Source organism: Anolis carolinensis, unplaced genomic scaffold, assembly GCF_035594765.1.
Source record: "Anolis carolinensis isolate JA03-04 unplaced genomic scaffold, rAnoCar3.1.pri scaffold_12, whole genome shotgun sequence".
Taxonomy (NCBI): domain Eukaryota; kingdom Metazoa; phylum Chordata; class Lepidosauria; order Squamata; family Dactyloidae; genus Anolis; species Anolis carolinensis.
Genome location: NW_026943823.1, coordinates 17,471,694 through 17,489,385, shown reverse-complemented (window position 1 = coordinate 17,489,385; position 17,692 = coordinate 17,471,694). Strand labels below are relative to the sequence as shown.

The 17,692-nt window shown below is 46.2% G+C and overlaps 1 protein-coding gene across 6 annotated transcripts in view; it reads left to right on the top strand.

The window, feature by feature from the left end:
* mbnl3 (muscleblind like splicing regulator 3) overlaps nt 1-17,692 on the top strand; it is a 136,195-nt gene that overhangs the window by 42,217 nt on the left and 76,286 nt on the right. The window contains exon 1 of one of the 6 annotated variants that reach the window (XM_062963829.1): nt 17,568-17,682. The exons of the other annotated variants lie outside the window; for them this stretch is intronic. The gene's annotated coding sequence lies outside the window, so the exon portion shown is untranslated. Of the gene's footprint in view, nt 1-17,567; nt 17,683-17,692 lie in introns of those variants that run through there. 6 annotated transcript variants of the gene reach the window in all.

The window sequence follows — 17,692 nt, the reverse complement described above, 5'->3', positions numbered from 1 at the left end:
AGATTGTATGCAACGTGATGTGTTTGAGATATTGTAGTATGAGGAAAATGTGAGCTTGTACATTTAGATTGATAAATTAATTTAAAAAAAAAGAAAATAATAAAAAAAAGAAACAGGTTGGGTGGCCATCTGTCGGGGCAGCTTTGATTGTGGCAGAAGGGGGTTGGACTGGATGGTCCTTGAGGTCTGTTCCAACTCTATGATTCTATGAAAGGGTTTTCATCATTGAGTGGGGATTCGAACCCCAATTTCTGGAGTCCGGACCCAATGTTCAAACTATTTGGATCTATTTATTTCTGCAAGAACAACATCGACAAATGTGTTGTCGAAGGCTTTCATGGCCAGAATCACTGAGTTGCTATGAGTTTTCAGGGCTGTGTGTTTCTGGAACATGGCCATACAGCCCGGAAAACTCACAGCAACCCAACATTGACAAAAGTTTGCCCCACGGTGGAACCGCACCAAGACGAGAGTTGTTGCCTTCCTGCCACGCTCTCGACACTCTTTGACAGCGGTTGCCCTTTTTCTCGAGGGAAAGACGGGGCTTTTTATGTTTCTCTTGAACTGCCAAACTTCTCCTTGAAACTTTGGAGGAGAGGAGCGCCTTGGTACAGAATGTTCATGCGGAAAATATGCCGAGTGTCTCATCCACCCCGTTTTTGTGTTCATACGAGAGCTCCCTTGGTTTCCAACAAGTACCGTATATACTCGAGTATAAGCCGACCCGAATATAAGCCAAGGCACCGAATTTCGCCACCAAAAAAAAACTGGGAAAACATTGACTCCGGTATAAGCCGAGGGTGGGAAATTTCAGAAATAAAAATAGATACCAATAAAATTACATTAATTGAGGCATCAGTAGGTTAAATGTTTTTGAATATTTACATCAAGCTCTAATTTAAGATAAGACTGTCCAACTCTGATCAAATCATTATTCTCATTGTCTTCAATGTAAACGTGCTTATGTATCCTTTTAGTAATAATAGAGTAAAATAATACATGTAGTAATAATAATAATAAATACAGGAAAATAATACAAGTAATAATAAATAGAGTAAAATAATAAATGCAATAATACAGTAGAGTCTCACTTATCCAAGCCTCGCTTATCCAAGCTTCTGGATTATCCATGCCATTTTTGTAGTCAATGTTTTCAATATGTCATGGTATTTTGGTGCTAAATTCGTAAATACAGTAATTACTATGTAGCATTCCTGCCTTTTAGTAGTCAATATTTTTGTAGTCAATGTTTTCAATACATTGTGATGTTTTGGTATTAAATTTGTAAATACAGTAATTACTATGTAGCATTCCTGCATATTGAATTACTTTTTCTGTCAAATTTGTTGTATAACATGATGTTTTGGTGCTTAATTTGTAAAATCATAACCTAATTTGATGTTTAATAGGCTTTTCCTTAATTCCTCCTTATTATCCAACATATTCGCTTATCCAATTTTCTGCCGGCCCGTTTAGCTTGGATAAGTGAGACTCTACTGTAATAAGATCAGAGTGAAATAATAAAAGTAATAATAATAATAATAATAATAATAATAATAATAATAATAAAACAGAATAAAATAAATGAAATAGTAGCAACAATAATAGAGAAAAATAATAAATATAATAATACCAATAATAATAGAGAAAAATAATAAATGTACCATATATTCTTGAGTATAAGCTGACCCAAATATAAGCCAACCAGGATCCTTACCCGAGTATAAGCTGAGGGGGGCTTTTTCAGTCTTAAAATAAAGGGCTGAAAACTAGGCTTATACTCAAGTATATACAGTATATGGAGTTTTTTTATTTATTCTTATTAATAGGGAGAGAGAGATGGAAAATATTGGACATTCCAGGACCATCCGCAATAAGTGACTGAGACCATCGCCACTATCAATCATAACTTTTTATGTTTATTTAAAAACCGTGAAACAGCGAAGGTGCGAAAAGTGAACCGCGAAGTAGCCAGGGAACACTGTACAGTGGACTTGCCATATCTGTGCGTATGAGAAGCATATATTCAACTGACCAAAGGTCCAAACCAAAGGTAGCTCTGTATGAATAAAATGCCATAGGAGTCCCCGGTGGCGCAATGGGTTAAACCCTTGTGGCAGCAGGGCTGCAGACCGAAAGGTTGGCAATTCGAACCCGGGGAGCAGGGTGAGCTCCCATCTGTCAGCTCCAGCTTACGGGGACAAAAGAGTAGTCTCCCATAGGATGGTAAGACATCCAGGCATCCCCTGGCCAACCTCCTTGCAAACGGCCCACGGGATGCTCAGATGTTTTACCATCCTTTGGGAGGCTTCTCTCATGTCCCTGCATGGTAAGCTGGAGCTGACAGATGGGAGCTCACCCTGCACCCCGGATTCGAACTTCTGACATTTCGCCAGCCCAAGGTTTTAACCCATTGCACCACCGAGTTAAATGCGTTCATCCAATTGCTATCTTTTGGTGTGAAATACGGAGATCTATATTACGGAGTACTGAGGAATCTGATCTTAATCAGATTTGTAAACCATAGATTATTGATTCATTAGATATGGCTCCTTTGCTATGTCTACTGATGCTGCTGCTGCCATTATGTCTCCAGTTTTGTGAGGCTGAACTCAAAGCATTGCAGAAGCTATGCTGGCTTCTGACAACGCTGCGGCTCCTTCTGAGGAAGCTTCGTAGTTACAAGGAAAAGTTTGTTGCTTTAATACATTCACAACAGAGGAAGAAATTGCACAGACTCTAATGCAGAAATTAAAATACATGTATAATGAAGCAAGGAGCCTCCGGTGGCTCAGTGTGTTAAAGCACTGAGCTGCTGAACTTGCAGACCGAAAGGTCCCAGGTTCAAACCCGGGGAGCGGAGTGAGCACCCACTGTTAGCTCCAGCTTCTGCCAACCTAGCAGTTCGAAAACATGCAAATGGGAGTAGATCAATAGGTACCGCTCTGGCGGGAAGGTAACGGCATTCTATGCAGTCATGCCAGCCACAAGACCTTGGAGGTGTCTACGGACAACGCCGGCTCTTCGGCTTAGAAATGGAGATGAGCACCAACCCCCAGAGTCAGACATAACTGGACTTAACATCAGGGGAAACCTTTACCTTTACCTTTATAATGAAGCAAAAATAGCAATTCCCTATTTTCCTAATCCCAGAGATCTTTCTCCTTTGACGTCCCAAACAGAATGGTGAATGCTTCTGTCATGAACATTTCAAGTCATCTCATTGCTGGCCGGATGCAGACTGAATTTTCTGATCACATGTAAATACAGCCCTTTAGCAACGGAAAACTCAGTAGCATTTCAGATACTACGATTAGAATCTCATGTAGAAAAGCTCAAGTTTCTGCAACGTTTTGCAGGCAGATTTTGACAGATTACCGACAGGTTGGGGCAAATGTCACGTGATGGAAATCGTCCTCAATCGGTCTCAGACACTGCGTATTTCCTAATGTGATGAGATCCACAGATTGCTCCACATACTTGTACTTTTTCCGTCCAGAATACATTCCCAAATCAAATTTCTCTGATACAACTGCTTTTGCTCAGATGCAGAAGACCAACTCAACATTCTTGGATTTATAAGAGGTATGAATTCCAGAAAAACATCTACTTCTGCTTTATTGACTATTCTAAAGCCTTCGACTGTGTGGATCATAATAAACTGTGGCATGTTCTTGGTGGTATGGGGAGACCAAACCACTTTGTCCGTCTCCTGAGAAATCTGTATAAAGACCAAGAAGCCACAGTCAGAACAGACCACGGAACAACAGACTGGTTCCAGATTGGGAAAGGAGTGCGGCAGGGCTGTATACTATCGCCCTCCTTATTCAACTTGTACGCAGAACACATCATGCGACATGCGGGGCTTGAGGAATCCAAGGCTGGAGTTAAAATTTCTGGAAGAAACATTAACAACCTTAGATATGCAGATGATACCACTCTGATGGCTGAAAGTGAGGAAGAGCTGAGGAGCCTTACCAAGGTGAAGGAAGAAAGTGCAAAAGCAGGTAAACATCAAGAAAACCAAGATCATGGCAACTACACCTATTGATAACTATTGCGCCAAATTGCTATGTGTGTGTGTGTGTAAAGAAATCCTTGTAAAGAAATCCTTGCAAAGTTGGTTTGCAAAGGGAACTCTGCAAAAGAGCTCAGCCTTTTTGCAGAGGCAAAGCCATGCCTAAAACAATGTTTCTATTTGCTGGCAGGAGGCTGAGAATGTCAGTTGGAATTTGAGCTTCAAGAGAGAGCACAGGAAAGTCAGGCTCTCTTGCTACGGTCAAGTACAGTAGAGTCTCACTTATCCAACATAAACGGGCCGGCAGAATGTTGGATAAGCGAATATGTTGGATAATAAGGAGGCATTAAGGAAAAGCCTATTAAACATCAAATTTGGTTATGATTTTACAAATGAAGCACCAAAACATCATGTTAGACCACAAATTTGGCAGAAAAAGTAGTTCTATACGCAGTAATGCTATGTAGTAATTACTGTATTTACGAATTTAGCACCAAAATATCACGATATATTGAAAACATTGACTACAAAAATGCGTTGGATAATCCAGAACGTTGGATAAGTGAGACTCTACTGTAGCTGTTTTGAATATGCTATGCTGTATATATTGATGCTGATTGATTAGATATTGATCTTATACCACTACATGGACATTGTATGATTGCAGAACTGTTTTGTATTTCAACTCAACAAGCAAGAGTAAAGTTCCTTTGTTCATTTCAATTCCTCTGCCTGGTCTGAGTCTTTTGCACGTGGTGTTATCTGGATGCTACTGATTCCGCTATACTCTCACCTGGTAACAATAACTGGCAAATAGAGGGAGAAAACATGGAGACAGTGACAGACTTTATATTTCTAGGCGCGAAGATGACTGCAGCCAGGAAATCAGAAGATGTTTCCTTCTTGGGAGGAGAGCAATGGCCAACCTTGACAAAATAGTGAAGAGCAGAGACATCACACTGGCAACGAAGGTCCGCATAGTCAAAGCAATGGTAACCTATGGATGTGAGAGTTGGACCATAAGGAAGGTTGAGCGAAGGAAGAGAGACGCTTTTGAACTTTGGTGCTGGAGGAAAATCCTGAGAGTGCCTTGGACCTTGGCAAGAAGATCCAACCAGTCCATCCTCCAGGAAATAATGTCCAAAGGCTGCTCACTGGAGGGAAGGATATTAGAGGCAAAGTTGAAGTATTTTGGCCACATCATGAGGAGACAGGAAAGCTTGGAGAAGATCACGATGCTGGGAAAATGGAAGGAAAAAGGAAGAGAGGCCGACCAAGAGCAAGATGGACGGACGGTATCCTTGAAGTGACTGGGTTGACCTTGAAGGAACTGGGGGTGGTGATGGCCGACAGGGAGCTCTGGCCTGGACTGGTCCATGAGGTCACGAAGAGTCGGACTAAATGACTGTGCAGCAGCAACGTTTTGCAGACAGATTTTGACAGATTACCGACAGGATGGGGCAAATGTCATGTGATGGAATTCGTCCTCAATTGGTCTCAGACACTGCATATTTCCTAATGTGATGAGATCCACAGATTGCTCCACATACTTGTACGTGTTTGGTTTCCGTCCAGAATACATTGGACCATGAGCCCCCTAATTTGATGTTTAATAGGCTTTTCCTTAATACCTCCTTATTATCCAAGATATTCGCTTATCCAAGCTTCTGCCAGCCCGTTTAGCTTGGATAAGTGAGACTCTACTGTACTTGGTTTTTGTTCTCCCACTTTCGCTGTATCTACGCTTGCAAGAAATACATAAAAATTATTATGCAAACAGAATACATTCCCAAATCTATTGTTTATAACCAATCCCTCTGATACAACTGCTTTTGCTCAGATCCAGAAGACCAACTGACTCAACATTCTTGGATTTATAAGAGGTATGCCTCAAACGACGGGCAAAGAAACAGACTGAGACGGCAAGATTAATACTCTGGAACCATTTATGACAAGAGAAACCAAAAATGTAATATGGTGCCCCGCAGTCCACTCAAATGCATTATCGACAAGTTGCAATCCTTGCTGTGGAGCAGGCCTGCTTTGTGACCCGGATCTGCCACAGATACGTCGGATGCACAGATTCTCTTAACCTCTGCGCAGCGTGTGCTTGGCCGGCCGAAAGGGGATTAGTTTCAGGGAAATAAGAGGGATTTGGCTGGCTCTCCGGGGGCTCCTCCTCCGTCCTTGCCTCACCTCTGGCCCCCTTTTTGCAGACTCACCCCGTGGCCAGGAGACTCTCTCACGCGCGGCCTCGGATCCTCCGTCTCGTCCGGATGCCTCTGACCCAGAAACATAAGAACCAGGCAGGGAAGGGGTTTGGGTGCCGCTCCGAGCCACTTGGCTATTTCGATGTATTCCATCTCATAGCCTTTGAGTCACCCTTGGCTTCTGATAAGTAATGTTGCTTTGCACGCTGTATCACATTCCCGAGGGCCAGTTCTTGCTTATAATATGGCTTTGAAAGGCATTTTTCTGTCCCTAAGATCCTCTAGGAGCCACACTGTAGAATTAATGGGCCCGGGCTGTGGCGCAGGCGGGAGAGCAAGCCAGCTGCAATTAACTGCAGTGAATCACTCTGACCAGGAGGTCGTGAGTTCGAGGCCCGCTCGGAGCCTATGTTTGTTTGTCTTTGTTTGTGATGACTCATGGGCCTTGTAGTCCTGCTCAGGACATTGTAATTCCTGATGAAGATGAAAACTTGGGTTTTTTACCTTCCCAGTCTGAACTGGATTCCTCTCAGCCAGATCTTTCCCAGGCAGATCTGGGAACCTTGCACCTGCAAGAAAGTTGTCTCCCAGAAGTATGTCAAACAAGCCCAGAGCCTACTTCTCCCGTATTCTTGCGCCGGGAGTTTTGTAAACAACAGAGAAGTTTAGATTCAGCTTCGCGCAGGAGTGCGAGGATTGTAGCTAAGAATGTGGCCAATTAAGACTGTTTCTCGTGAGAATCTTTGGGGAGTCTCACATCTGGTCTCAGAGTTAGCTTTCGGTTCTGATTCCCAGAGAACTGCTTCGGCGGGAAACTAGACTCTATTTAGGTGTTTTACCCGCGTAGTAACTTCGCGGAGTCAATTCGTCAGCCTACGGAGCGAGTTGTGTCTGGACAGCGCGCTCCGGTTCAAGCCTCGCTCCTGCTCAAGCCTTGCCTTGCTATCCAGCCTTCGCCTTGCTTCCCAGCCTTTGTTTATCTACGGACTTTGCCTTGTTTCCCAGGATCAATCCTTGCCTTGTTCCACGGATTTATCAAGTTATTCCACGGACCTTGTTCTTGTTCTTAGTTACCTTGTTCCACGTTCAAGCCTTGTTTCAAGTATCAAGTTATTTCCTAGCCTCGCTCAAGTTTCATGGACTAAAGGACCTTGTCATCTCCCCTCACTTTGCTTGGCAAAGTGAGTGTTTCGGTTATTGGATTACAACTTTGGACCTTAATATTTCTTATTGGACATTGCTTTTTTGGACTAATTCTGACCTTTCCTGAAAGGTCTAATTCTGGACTATTTTCTACACTTGTTTTTATTAACTTTATATATTCCTACAATAAAGATATTAGATAGATTCTGGCCTCTGTGTATGGTTATTGGTGCTCTGCAGCCTGGGTCGTGACAGTTTGACTCCGCCACCCTAAGCACCAATTAACCTCGGTCAGAATGTCTACCGGAACCGTACCTGGGCCGAGCGGCCAGCCGATTACCTACACCATCGACAAGGAAGAGGTGGACCGAATCCGTGATAAGCTCAATGCACAGGATGGAGAAATAAGGGGTTTGAAGGAACGCGGAGTTCGTCTCCCGGCCATGGCGTTGCCAACCAAGTTTACTGGAGAAGCTTCTAAGGTTCATGTCTTCCGTCGCCAATGTCAAGCTTATCTGGAGGCCCGTGCTGCCGAGTTTCCCCAAGAAGACATCAAAGTGGCATGGGTTTACAGTCTTCTAGACGGGCCAGCGGCCAGCTGGGCGACGGCACTGTTCGACCAAGCCTCTCCACACCTAAGATCAGCGCAACACTTCTTGGACCACCTCAAGGAGACTTGGGGAATCGAGGACAATTTGGAGGCAGCCGGTCACAAACTCCGTCGCCTTTTCCAAGGAGACAGACCTATGTCTCAGTATATAGCCGAGTTCCGAGTGCTGGCCCACAACACCGGCTGGAACGATGTAGCCCTCAGGGGACAATTCCGGGAGGGTCTCAACATTGAAATGCTGGAAGAAATCTCCAAGGTGGATCCTCCCCAGACCCTCGAGGCACTCATTGATCAATGTTTACGGGCTGAAGTCATGATTGCCAACAGGAAACAGTGGGTTCGAGGCCAGGGCAGTAGAGCCGGGGCAAAACCCCCCGCTCCCGCCAGCGTTCAGCCACGTCCGGTGTGGAGACCCCCACCGCCAACCCCATACCCCAGAGGAGGCGAGGAGGTGCCGATGCAGTTGGGCAATGTGCGTCCCAGACTAGATGCCGCCGAGAAGGCCCGTCGTCAACGCTTAAACCTCTGCTGGTACTGCGGGAACGGGGGCCACTTCGCCAGAGAGTGCCCAGCCAAAGGGAAGCCTGCCGCCCGTCTTGCGGCGGCGTCCTCCACGGAGACGAAGGCGTCTGAGCCGTCTGGCACACAGCCGGCGGGGGAAGCCAACGACCGGGTGTAGAGGGGCTCGCCAACCCGGTCAAAAAATCCATCCAAGAGCCGCCAACCGGGGTCCTGTTCCTTCTCGTGGTCACATTATGGTCAGCAAAAAGGGGACCCGTCATGATCCACGCCATGATAGACTCTGGAGCTACCAACAATTTCATCGATAGAGAGTATGCCGACTCTCTGGGATTACAATATCATGATTTCAAGAATGCCCGTGTGGTGCAAGCCATAGACGGCCGTCCCCTCAAGACGGGCCCCGTAAGTCAGTGGTCGGAACCCACCAGGATGTGGATAAGGGAACATATGGAAGAGATTTCCTTCTTTGTTACCGAGGTTCCCCATTTCCCTGTGATTTTGGGAATTCCATGGCTGACTCTCCACGACCCTAACATCTCCTGGTCCAACAGAGAACTGCAGTTTGCTTCACCGTACTGCCAAAACCATTGCCTCGTAGCCAAGGTATGCCATGCCACAGACACCGAGCCCATCATCACCTTGCCAAAGAAGTACTCCGAGTATTGGGATGTATTCAATGAGAAAGAAGCTGAAAAATTACCCCCACATAGACCTTATGACTGTGCCATTGACTTGGTGGAGGGGGCCCCGATCCCGCGAGGGCATCTCTACTCCCTGACTGAACCAGAGCAAGAAGCTCTCAGGGAATTCCTAGAGACAAACCTTCGCAAGGGATTCATCAGACCCTCTCAATCCCCAGCCGCCTCCCCAGTGATGTTTGTGAAGAAGAAGTCAGGGGAACTACGCTTGGTGGTGGACTACAGAGCATTGAACAATATCACCAAGCGGAACAGCTATCCCCTGCCTTTAATCTCGGATCTACTGGATCGGCTTCGAGGAGCCAAGGTTTACACCAAGCTGGATCTTCGGGGGGCTTACAACTTAGTTCGCATCAGGGAAGGGGACGAGTGGAAGACCGCCTTCCAGACCAAATTCGGATTATTTGAGTCCCGAGTTATGAATTTCGGTTTATGCGGAGCCCCCGCAACGTTCCAGCATTTTGTCAATGACATTTTTCAGGACTATCTAGACAGGTTCTTGATAATCTACCTGGACGATTTTTTGGTGTTTTCCAGATCACAATCAGAACATGAGAACCACGTCAAAATGGTGTTACAACGATTGCGGGATCATGGACTTTATGCCAAGCTGGAAAAATGCGCTTTTGATCTACAAGAGGTAGATTTCCTTGGTTACCGCATCTCGCCTCTAGGGCTTTCCATGGATCCAGCCAAAGTTTCAGCAGTATTGGAATGGCGGGCGCCAACTAACAAGAAAGAGGTGCAGCGTTTCTTGGGGTTCGCGAACTACTACCGCAAGTTCATTCCAGATTTTGCCCGCTGGTCCGACCCCATCACTAGCTGCATCCGTGGAAAGCAGCCTTTCCGCTGGACTGATCAAGCAGAGAAAGGGTTCCAGCAACTAAAGAAACTATTCACCTCCCAGCCAATTCTACAGCACCCAAATCCTGGAACCCCTTTTGTGGTGCAAGCGGACGCCTCTGATGTGGCAATTGGGGCTGTACTCTTACAACCGGTGGGAGATCACCTCCACCCCTGTGCCTTTTATTCTCGTCAACTAACCACACCAGAGAGGAATTACACCATTTGGGAAAAAGAACTACTGGCCATAAAGGCAGCCTTTGAAACTTGGAGACATTGGCTAGAAGGGGCCAAATTTCCCATTGAAGTCCACACTGATCATCGTAATCTAGAACATCTAAGAACTGCCCGCAAACTAAATCAGAGGCAGCAACGTTGGGCTTTATTCTTTGAACGTTTCAACTTCCAGATCCATTATGTGACCCCAGCCCAAACCAAGCAAGCAGACGCCCTGTCACGTAAACCGGAATACGCTGCAGGACGCAAGGAGACCTTTGAATCCCAACTGCTACAACCTGAGAACTTTGCCACGCTCACGGTGGGGAACACCAAATCCCTTCCCATTGGTTCAACTTCCCCTACTCCAGGACCCATCTGTGCTCAAGAAATCAGGGCTAGTCAGCAAGCAGATGCCTGGGCGCAGGACCAACTTCGCCAAGGTCTGCATTTTCCCTTTTCGCTTAAAGATGGGCTGCTCTGCTATAGAAATCATGTCTATATCCCACCCGGACCGGGCAGGGAAAAAGCGCTTCGTCTGTGTCATGACTGCAAACCAGCAGGGCATTTCGGACTATTTAAAACTATGCATTTGATCTTAAGGGATTTTTGGTGGCCCAAGATCCGCAAGGATGTGGAAAAATATGTCAACACCTGCCCAGTATGCCAGCGCTCCAAGATACGAAGGGAGAAGCCCTCAGGGCTTTTACACCCCCTTCCTACCCCATCTCGCCCATGGGAAATAATTTCCGCGGATTTCATCACTGACCTACCACCTTCCTGTGGGTTCACCACGATCTTAGTGGTGGTGGACCTATTCACCAAGTTAGCCCATTTCATTCCCTGCGAAGGCCTCCCCACGGCCAAGGAAACTGCGGATTTATTTCTTCAACATGTCTTCAGACTACATGGATTGCCCAAGAGTTTAGTCACAGACCGTGGATCTCAATTCACCTCTCGTTTTTGGAAGGCACTACAAAAACTATTGGGCATAGACTCTCGCTTATCTTCAGCTCATCATCCCCAAACAGATGGGCAAACGGAGCGCACCAATGCCACTTTGGAGCAGTATCTTCGCTGTTATGTAAACTATCAACAGGACAATTGGGCTTCTCTGTTACCACTGTCTGAGTTTGCCTACAACAATGGAGTTCAAGCTTCTACAAAAGAAACGCCGTTCTTTGCAAACTATGGCTTCCATCCACGTTTCTTTCCCCCTGTCATTGAAACTTCAGAGGTTCCCGCAGCAGAGGATTGGCTGCAGGAACTCACAGCGGTGCAACAACTTCTGCTCCAGCAACTGGACCAAGCCAAGGAGGACTATAAACGCCACGCTGACAAACATCGCCAGCCGGGCCCCGAAATCAAGGTAGGAGATCGGGTTTTCCTGTCCACTCGCTTTCTGCCCTCCCACCGCCCTTGCCGGAAGTTAGATGCCCGTTTCATTGGCCCCTATCCAGTGGTGGCGCAATTAAACCCCGTGACTTTCAAACTCCAACTTCCGCGTTCAATGCGCATTCACCCAGTGTTTCACCGTTCCCTGCTCCTTCCGGCGGATGGTGTGCGTCCTGATACAGACCAACCGGCCCCCCCTCCTGTTTTGATGAATGGGGAGGAGGAGTTCGAGGTTGAGGACATTTTGGATTCTCGCTTTCACCGCCGCCGCCTACAATATCTCATTGACTGGGTGAGTTTTGGCCCTGAAGAACGCTCTTGGGAAGACGCCTCCACAGTCCATGCTCCTGATCTAACCCGTCGCTTTCATCAGACCTATCCCGCCAAGCCGCGACCTCGCGCCTCGGGGAGAGGGCCCCAGTTTGGGAGGGGCCTTGAGGAGGGGGATAGTGTGATGACTCATGGGCCTTGTAGTCCTGCTCAGGACATTGTAATTCCTGATGAAGATGAAAACTTGGGTTTTTTACCTTCCCAGTCTGAACTGGATTCCTCTCAGCCAGATCTTTCCCAGGCAGATCTGGGAACCTTGCACCTGCAAGAAAGTTGTCTCCCAGAAGTATGTCAAACAAGCCCAGAGCCTACTTCTCCCGTATTCTTGCGCCGGGAGTTTTGTAAACAACAGAGAAGTTTAGATTCAGCTTCGCGCAGGAGTGCGAGGATTGCAGCTAAGAATGTGGCCAATTAAGACTGTTTCTCGTGAGAATCTTTGGGGAGTCTCACATCTGGTCTCAGAGTTAGCTTTCGGTTCTGATTCCCAGAGAACTGCTTCGGCGGGAAACTAGACTCTATTTAGGTGTTTTACCCGCGTAGTAACTTCGCGGAGTCAATTCGTCAGCCTACGGAGCGAGTTGTGTCTGGACAGCGCGCTCCGGTTCAAGCCTCGCTCCTGCTCAAGCCTTGCCTTGCTATCCAGCCTTCGCCTTGCTTCCCAGCCTTTGTTTATCTACGGACTTTGCCTTGTTTCCCAGGATCAATCCTTGCCTTGTTCCACGGATTTATCAAGTTATTCCACGGACCTTGTTCTTGTTCTTAGTTACCTTGTTCCACGTTCAAGCCTTGTTTCAAGTATCAAGTTATTTCCTAGCCTCGCTCAAGTTTCATGGACTAAAGGACCTTGTCATCTCCCCTCACTTTGCTTGGCAAAGTGAGTGTTTCGGTTATTGGATTACAACTTTGGACCTTAATATTTCTTATTGGACATTGCTTTTTTGGACTAATTCTGACCTTTCCTGAAAGGTCTAATTCTGGACTATTTTCTACACTTGTTTTTATTAACTTTATATATTCCTACAATAAAGATATTAGATAGATTCTGGCCTCTGTGTATGGTTATTGGTGCTCTGCAGCCTGGGTCGTGACAGTGTTCTATGTTAAAAGGCATTGAATGTTTGCCTATATGTGTAATGTGATCCGCCCTGAGTCCCCTTCAGGGTGAGAAGGGCGGAATATAAATGCTGTAAATAAATAAATCAATGCCGTGTGACACCACTTTAACGGCCACGTAGCCCCAGGATTTATCATTTGCAAGGCCTTATGTTTTCTCTAACTGGAACCCCGGTGGCAAAGTGTGTTAAAACTCTGAGCTGCTGAACTTGCAGACCTACAGTGATCTAAGGGGCCCTTGGTGGCACAGTGTATTAAATTAAATAATTTTTATTGAGTTTTCAAGTGCATTACATAAAAAAAAAATCAATCTGTGAAAGGAAGTGTGTTAAAGCGCTGAGCTGCTGAATTTGCAGACGGAAAGGCCGCAGGTTCAAATCCCGGGAGTGGAGTGAGCACCCACTGTTAGCTCCAACTTCTACCAACCTAGCAGTTCGAAAACATGCCAATGTGAGTAGATCAGTAGGTACTGCTCTGGTGGGAAGGTAACGGCGCTCTATGCAGTCATGCCAGTGGCCACATAACCTTGGAGGTGTCTACGGACAATGCCGGCTCTTCGGCTTAGAAATGGAGATGAGCACCAACCCCCAGAGTCAGACATGACTGGACTTAACGTCAGGGAAAACCTTTACCTTTGGCTATCTTTTCTCTGCCCAAGTGTAATGGTGCCTCCCCAAACTACAGCTCTCCGGATTCCAGAACAGGGCACCATGGCAATTAAAGTGGGATCAAACTGTGTTAAATCCACTGTGTAGATGCACCCACAAATGGACAAAGCTACAAAACAGGCACCGTGGTGAAGAATGCCTTGTGTTAAGGAGTGGTCAGTCTGATTAAAATGTGAACTTCCATTCACTTTTTAAACAAATGGACTAAACAGGCATGGTTGTGAAAAATGCTTTGTGTTAAGGAGTGGTTGGTCTGTTAAAATTAACAGAAAGGTTTAAATTTCTATATTTTTTCCTCACCTACAGTGATCTAAGGGGCCCCTGGTGGCACAGTGTGTTAAATTAAATAATTTTTATTGAGTTTTCGAGTGCATTACATAAAAGAAAAAAAAATACAATCTGTGAAAGGAAGTGTGTTAAAGCGCTGAGCTGCTGAACTTGCAGACCGAAAGGTCCCAGGTTCAAATCCTGGGAGTGGAATGAGCACCTGCTGTTAGCCCCAGCTCCTGCCAACCTAGCAGTTCGAAAACATGCAAATATGAGTAGATCAATAGGTACTGCTCCAGCAGGAGGTAACGGCACTCCATGCAGTCATGCCAATGGCCACATGACCTTGGAGGTGTCTATGGACAACGCTGGCTTTTCGACTTAGAAATGGAGATGAGCACCAACCCTCAGAGTTTTACCTTTTTACAGTGAACTATGGTTGTCTGGGATGCTGTAGCGCAGCGAAAGAGAATATTCAGCTCATTGTACAGAATGCAATATTCCCTGACTTGAAATGGAATTTGTAATTGTACCTTAGCAACGGAAAAGAAAGCTCAGTTCTTGGTAGATCATCACTAAATATATTGTCGAACATTTCGTGGCCGGAATCACAGGGTTGTCGTGTGTTTTTGGGGCTGTATGGCCATGTTCCAGGAGCATTCTCTCCTGACGTTTTGCCCACATCCATGGCAGTCATCCTCATATACCTCACACCCTTTGAGGATGCCTGCCATAGATGTGGGCGAAACGTCAGGAGAGAATGCTTCTGGAACATGGCCATACAGCCCGGAAAACACACAACAACCCATCACCAAATAGCAATGAAGGCGGATGGGGCTCGGAGCCCGGTGACATCCGGATGGCCGCATGCTCCTCAAATGCTGGCTCAAAGGAACGCCTCTCTCTTAGCCGATTAATGCGGCAAGTTTGGGCTAAGAATAACCTGGCGGCCATCCCAGAGGTAACTTTATTTCCATTGGCAGGTTTTCCAGATTAAGGGAATACTTCTCTGCTTCCTGAGTCCGTGGCACACAAGCCGTGGTTCCGAAGAGAATTCCAGCGGGGTCCCCACCCATCCGACGGCCTGCTCCAACTTGTTTGCGGGCTTCGTCCGCCTCTTTCGTCCCAGAGCTTTTGGTTCCACCCTTCTTCTGGATTGGGAGACGCTAATCCGGGAGCTCCAAATTCAAACAGGAGATGGGGCTCGCCAGGTGTCTTTGTGTAAATTGACCCTTGACGTGGAGGAGGTTCTTTTCCTCAATCTGCAGTTGACAGAATCCCTCAAAAGCATGATCTAAAATATGAGACCAGACCCCAGAAATATCTTTTCCTTGTTCTAAGGGAGCTTACCATGACCCTGCTGAGTTCAGCAGTCCATAGCAGAGAGCTAGAAACTCTCCAGAAGTAAGGAAGAGCTGGGTTGCTGTGAGTTTTCCGGACTGTATGGCCATTTTCCAGAAGCGTTCTCTCTTGACGTTTCACCCACATCTACAGCAGGCATCATCAGAGGTTTTTGAGGTCCGTTGGAAACTTGGCAAGTGAGGTTTATGTATCCGTGGAAGGTCCAGGATGGGAGAAATAACTTGTCTATTTGAGGCAAGTGTGAATGAGAGTCTCACTTATCCAAGACTCACTTATCAAAGGTACTGGATTATCCAAGGCATTTTTGTAGTCAATGTTTTCAATATATCGTGATACTTTGGTGCTAAATTCATAAATACAGTAATTACAATATAACATTACTGCGTATTGAACTACTTTTTCTGTCAAATTTGTGGTATAACATGATGTTTTGGTGCTTAATTTATAAAATCATAACCTAATTTGATGTTTAATAGGCTTCTCCTTAATCCCTCCTTATTATCCAAGATATTCATTTATCCAAGGTTCGCCGGCCCGTTTAGCTTGGATAAGTATGACTCTACTGTGTCTATTTTTATTTTTGAAATTTACCCGTAGTTGCTGCATTTCCCACCCGTGACTTATACTCGAGTCAATAAGTTTTGCCAGTTTTTTTGTGGTGAAATTAGGTGCCTCGGCTTATACTCAAGTATATACGGTAATTCAAATGTGGGTTTTGACAATGAATGACAAAATCCACAATTTTGTCCCCTGAACCTGCTCCTGACTTATACATGAAGTTGGACTCAGGCATGTGTCTAGAAGGGAAATTCTTCATTCTTGCACCATTTCTTTGCATGATTTCTTGTAAAACATGATGTTTTGGTGCTTAATTTGTAAAATCTTAATGTAATTTGATGTTTAATAGGCTTTTCCTTAATCCCTCCTTATTATCCAACATTTTTGCTTATCCAACGCTTTTATTTTTCAGTGATTGGTTTGGGCGGGGGGGGCGCCAAAATTCTGTTCGTCTACACTTGAAAAATACCTAGGGCCGGGTCTGCCCCTGACGTTAAGTCCAGTCATGTCTGACACTGGGGGTTGGTGCTCATCTCCATTTGTAAGCCAAAGAGCCGGCATTGTCCGTAGACACCTCCAAGGTCATATGGCCACTGGCATGACTGCATGGAGCGCCCTTACCTTCCCGCCAGAGCAGTACCTTTTGATCTACTCACATTGGTATGTTTTCAAACTGCTAGGTTGGCAGAAGCTGTGGCTAACAGCGAGCACTCATTCCGCTCCCGGGATTTGAACCTGGAACCTTTCAGTCTGCAAGTTCAGCAGCTCAGCGCTTTAACACACTTTGCCAATGGGCCTCCTAAGTGAGACTCTACTGTATCTAGGTTGGCAGAAGCTGGAGCAACAGCAGGCGCTCAATCCGTTCCCGGGATTTGAACCTGGGACCTTTCGGTCTGCAAGTTCAGCAGCTCAAGATTTAGGACCCAAATCTTGAAAATGGGGGGGGGGATAAACATCTTAAGAGACTTGTTGCAAAATCTAGACGTGAAGAAGGAGTTAATTTTTAAAATGAAAAAGACCTCCTTCTCGTATTCACGGCAGGGTTAAATTTCATTCCTGGAAAAGCGAAGAGGAGGGGAGAAAAAGCACCCAGAAGAGGAGGAGGTTTTTCTTCTTTCCGATAGAAAGCTCTCCATGTTCTCAGCTTTGGGTGAGCGAGCAGGGGGTTAAATGTAATACACAGCGGACATGTAGCAGTTAATGGAGCGAGACCGAGCAGGCCTCCGTTTGTATTGGTTCTTTGTATGCAGCAGTGATCTAGGGAAGCCTTTCTCCTGCCAGACACACATGTACACAAGCATTTCCTTCCCCGGAGGGATTTATAGTCGAGCGAAAAGAGAGCGAAAAGAGAGCGAAAAGAGCAGAAGGGCGGCACATTTCTTCCCTTTGTCTCCCAAAGCGGTCTTCGCTGTCAGGCGGCACGCTTTGTGTGGCACGGTGCCACCCTGACCCCGCCACCTGCTCCCGGTTAGACCACGAACGCATGATATTTGGGATTTTCATGCGAAAACGGGGAATGGATACCTCTCGCGGTTTTTTTTCGCGTTGGCGCCACGGGCCTTTCCCTCGTGCGAAAGCGTTTGCACGTGGCGCATCCGGAGCCTGTGCCGTTCGGGTTCCTGTTTCCGACCCGGAGACATATTGCGGATGCACCGGAGGGGCCTTCCGTGGCGAGGCGAGGCGGAGGCATTTTCCATGTGGCGGTGGGCGCACTAAGAGAACGAACCGAGTAAGAGAGA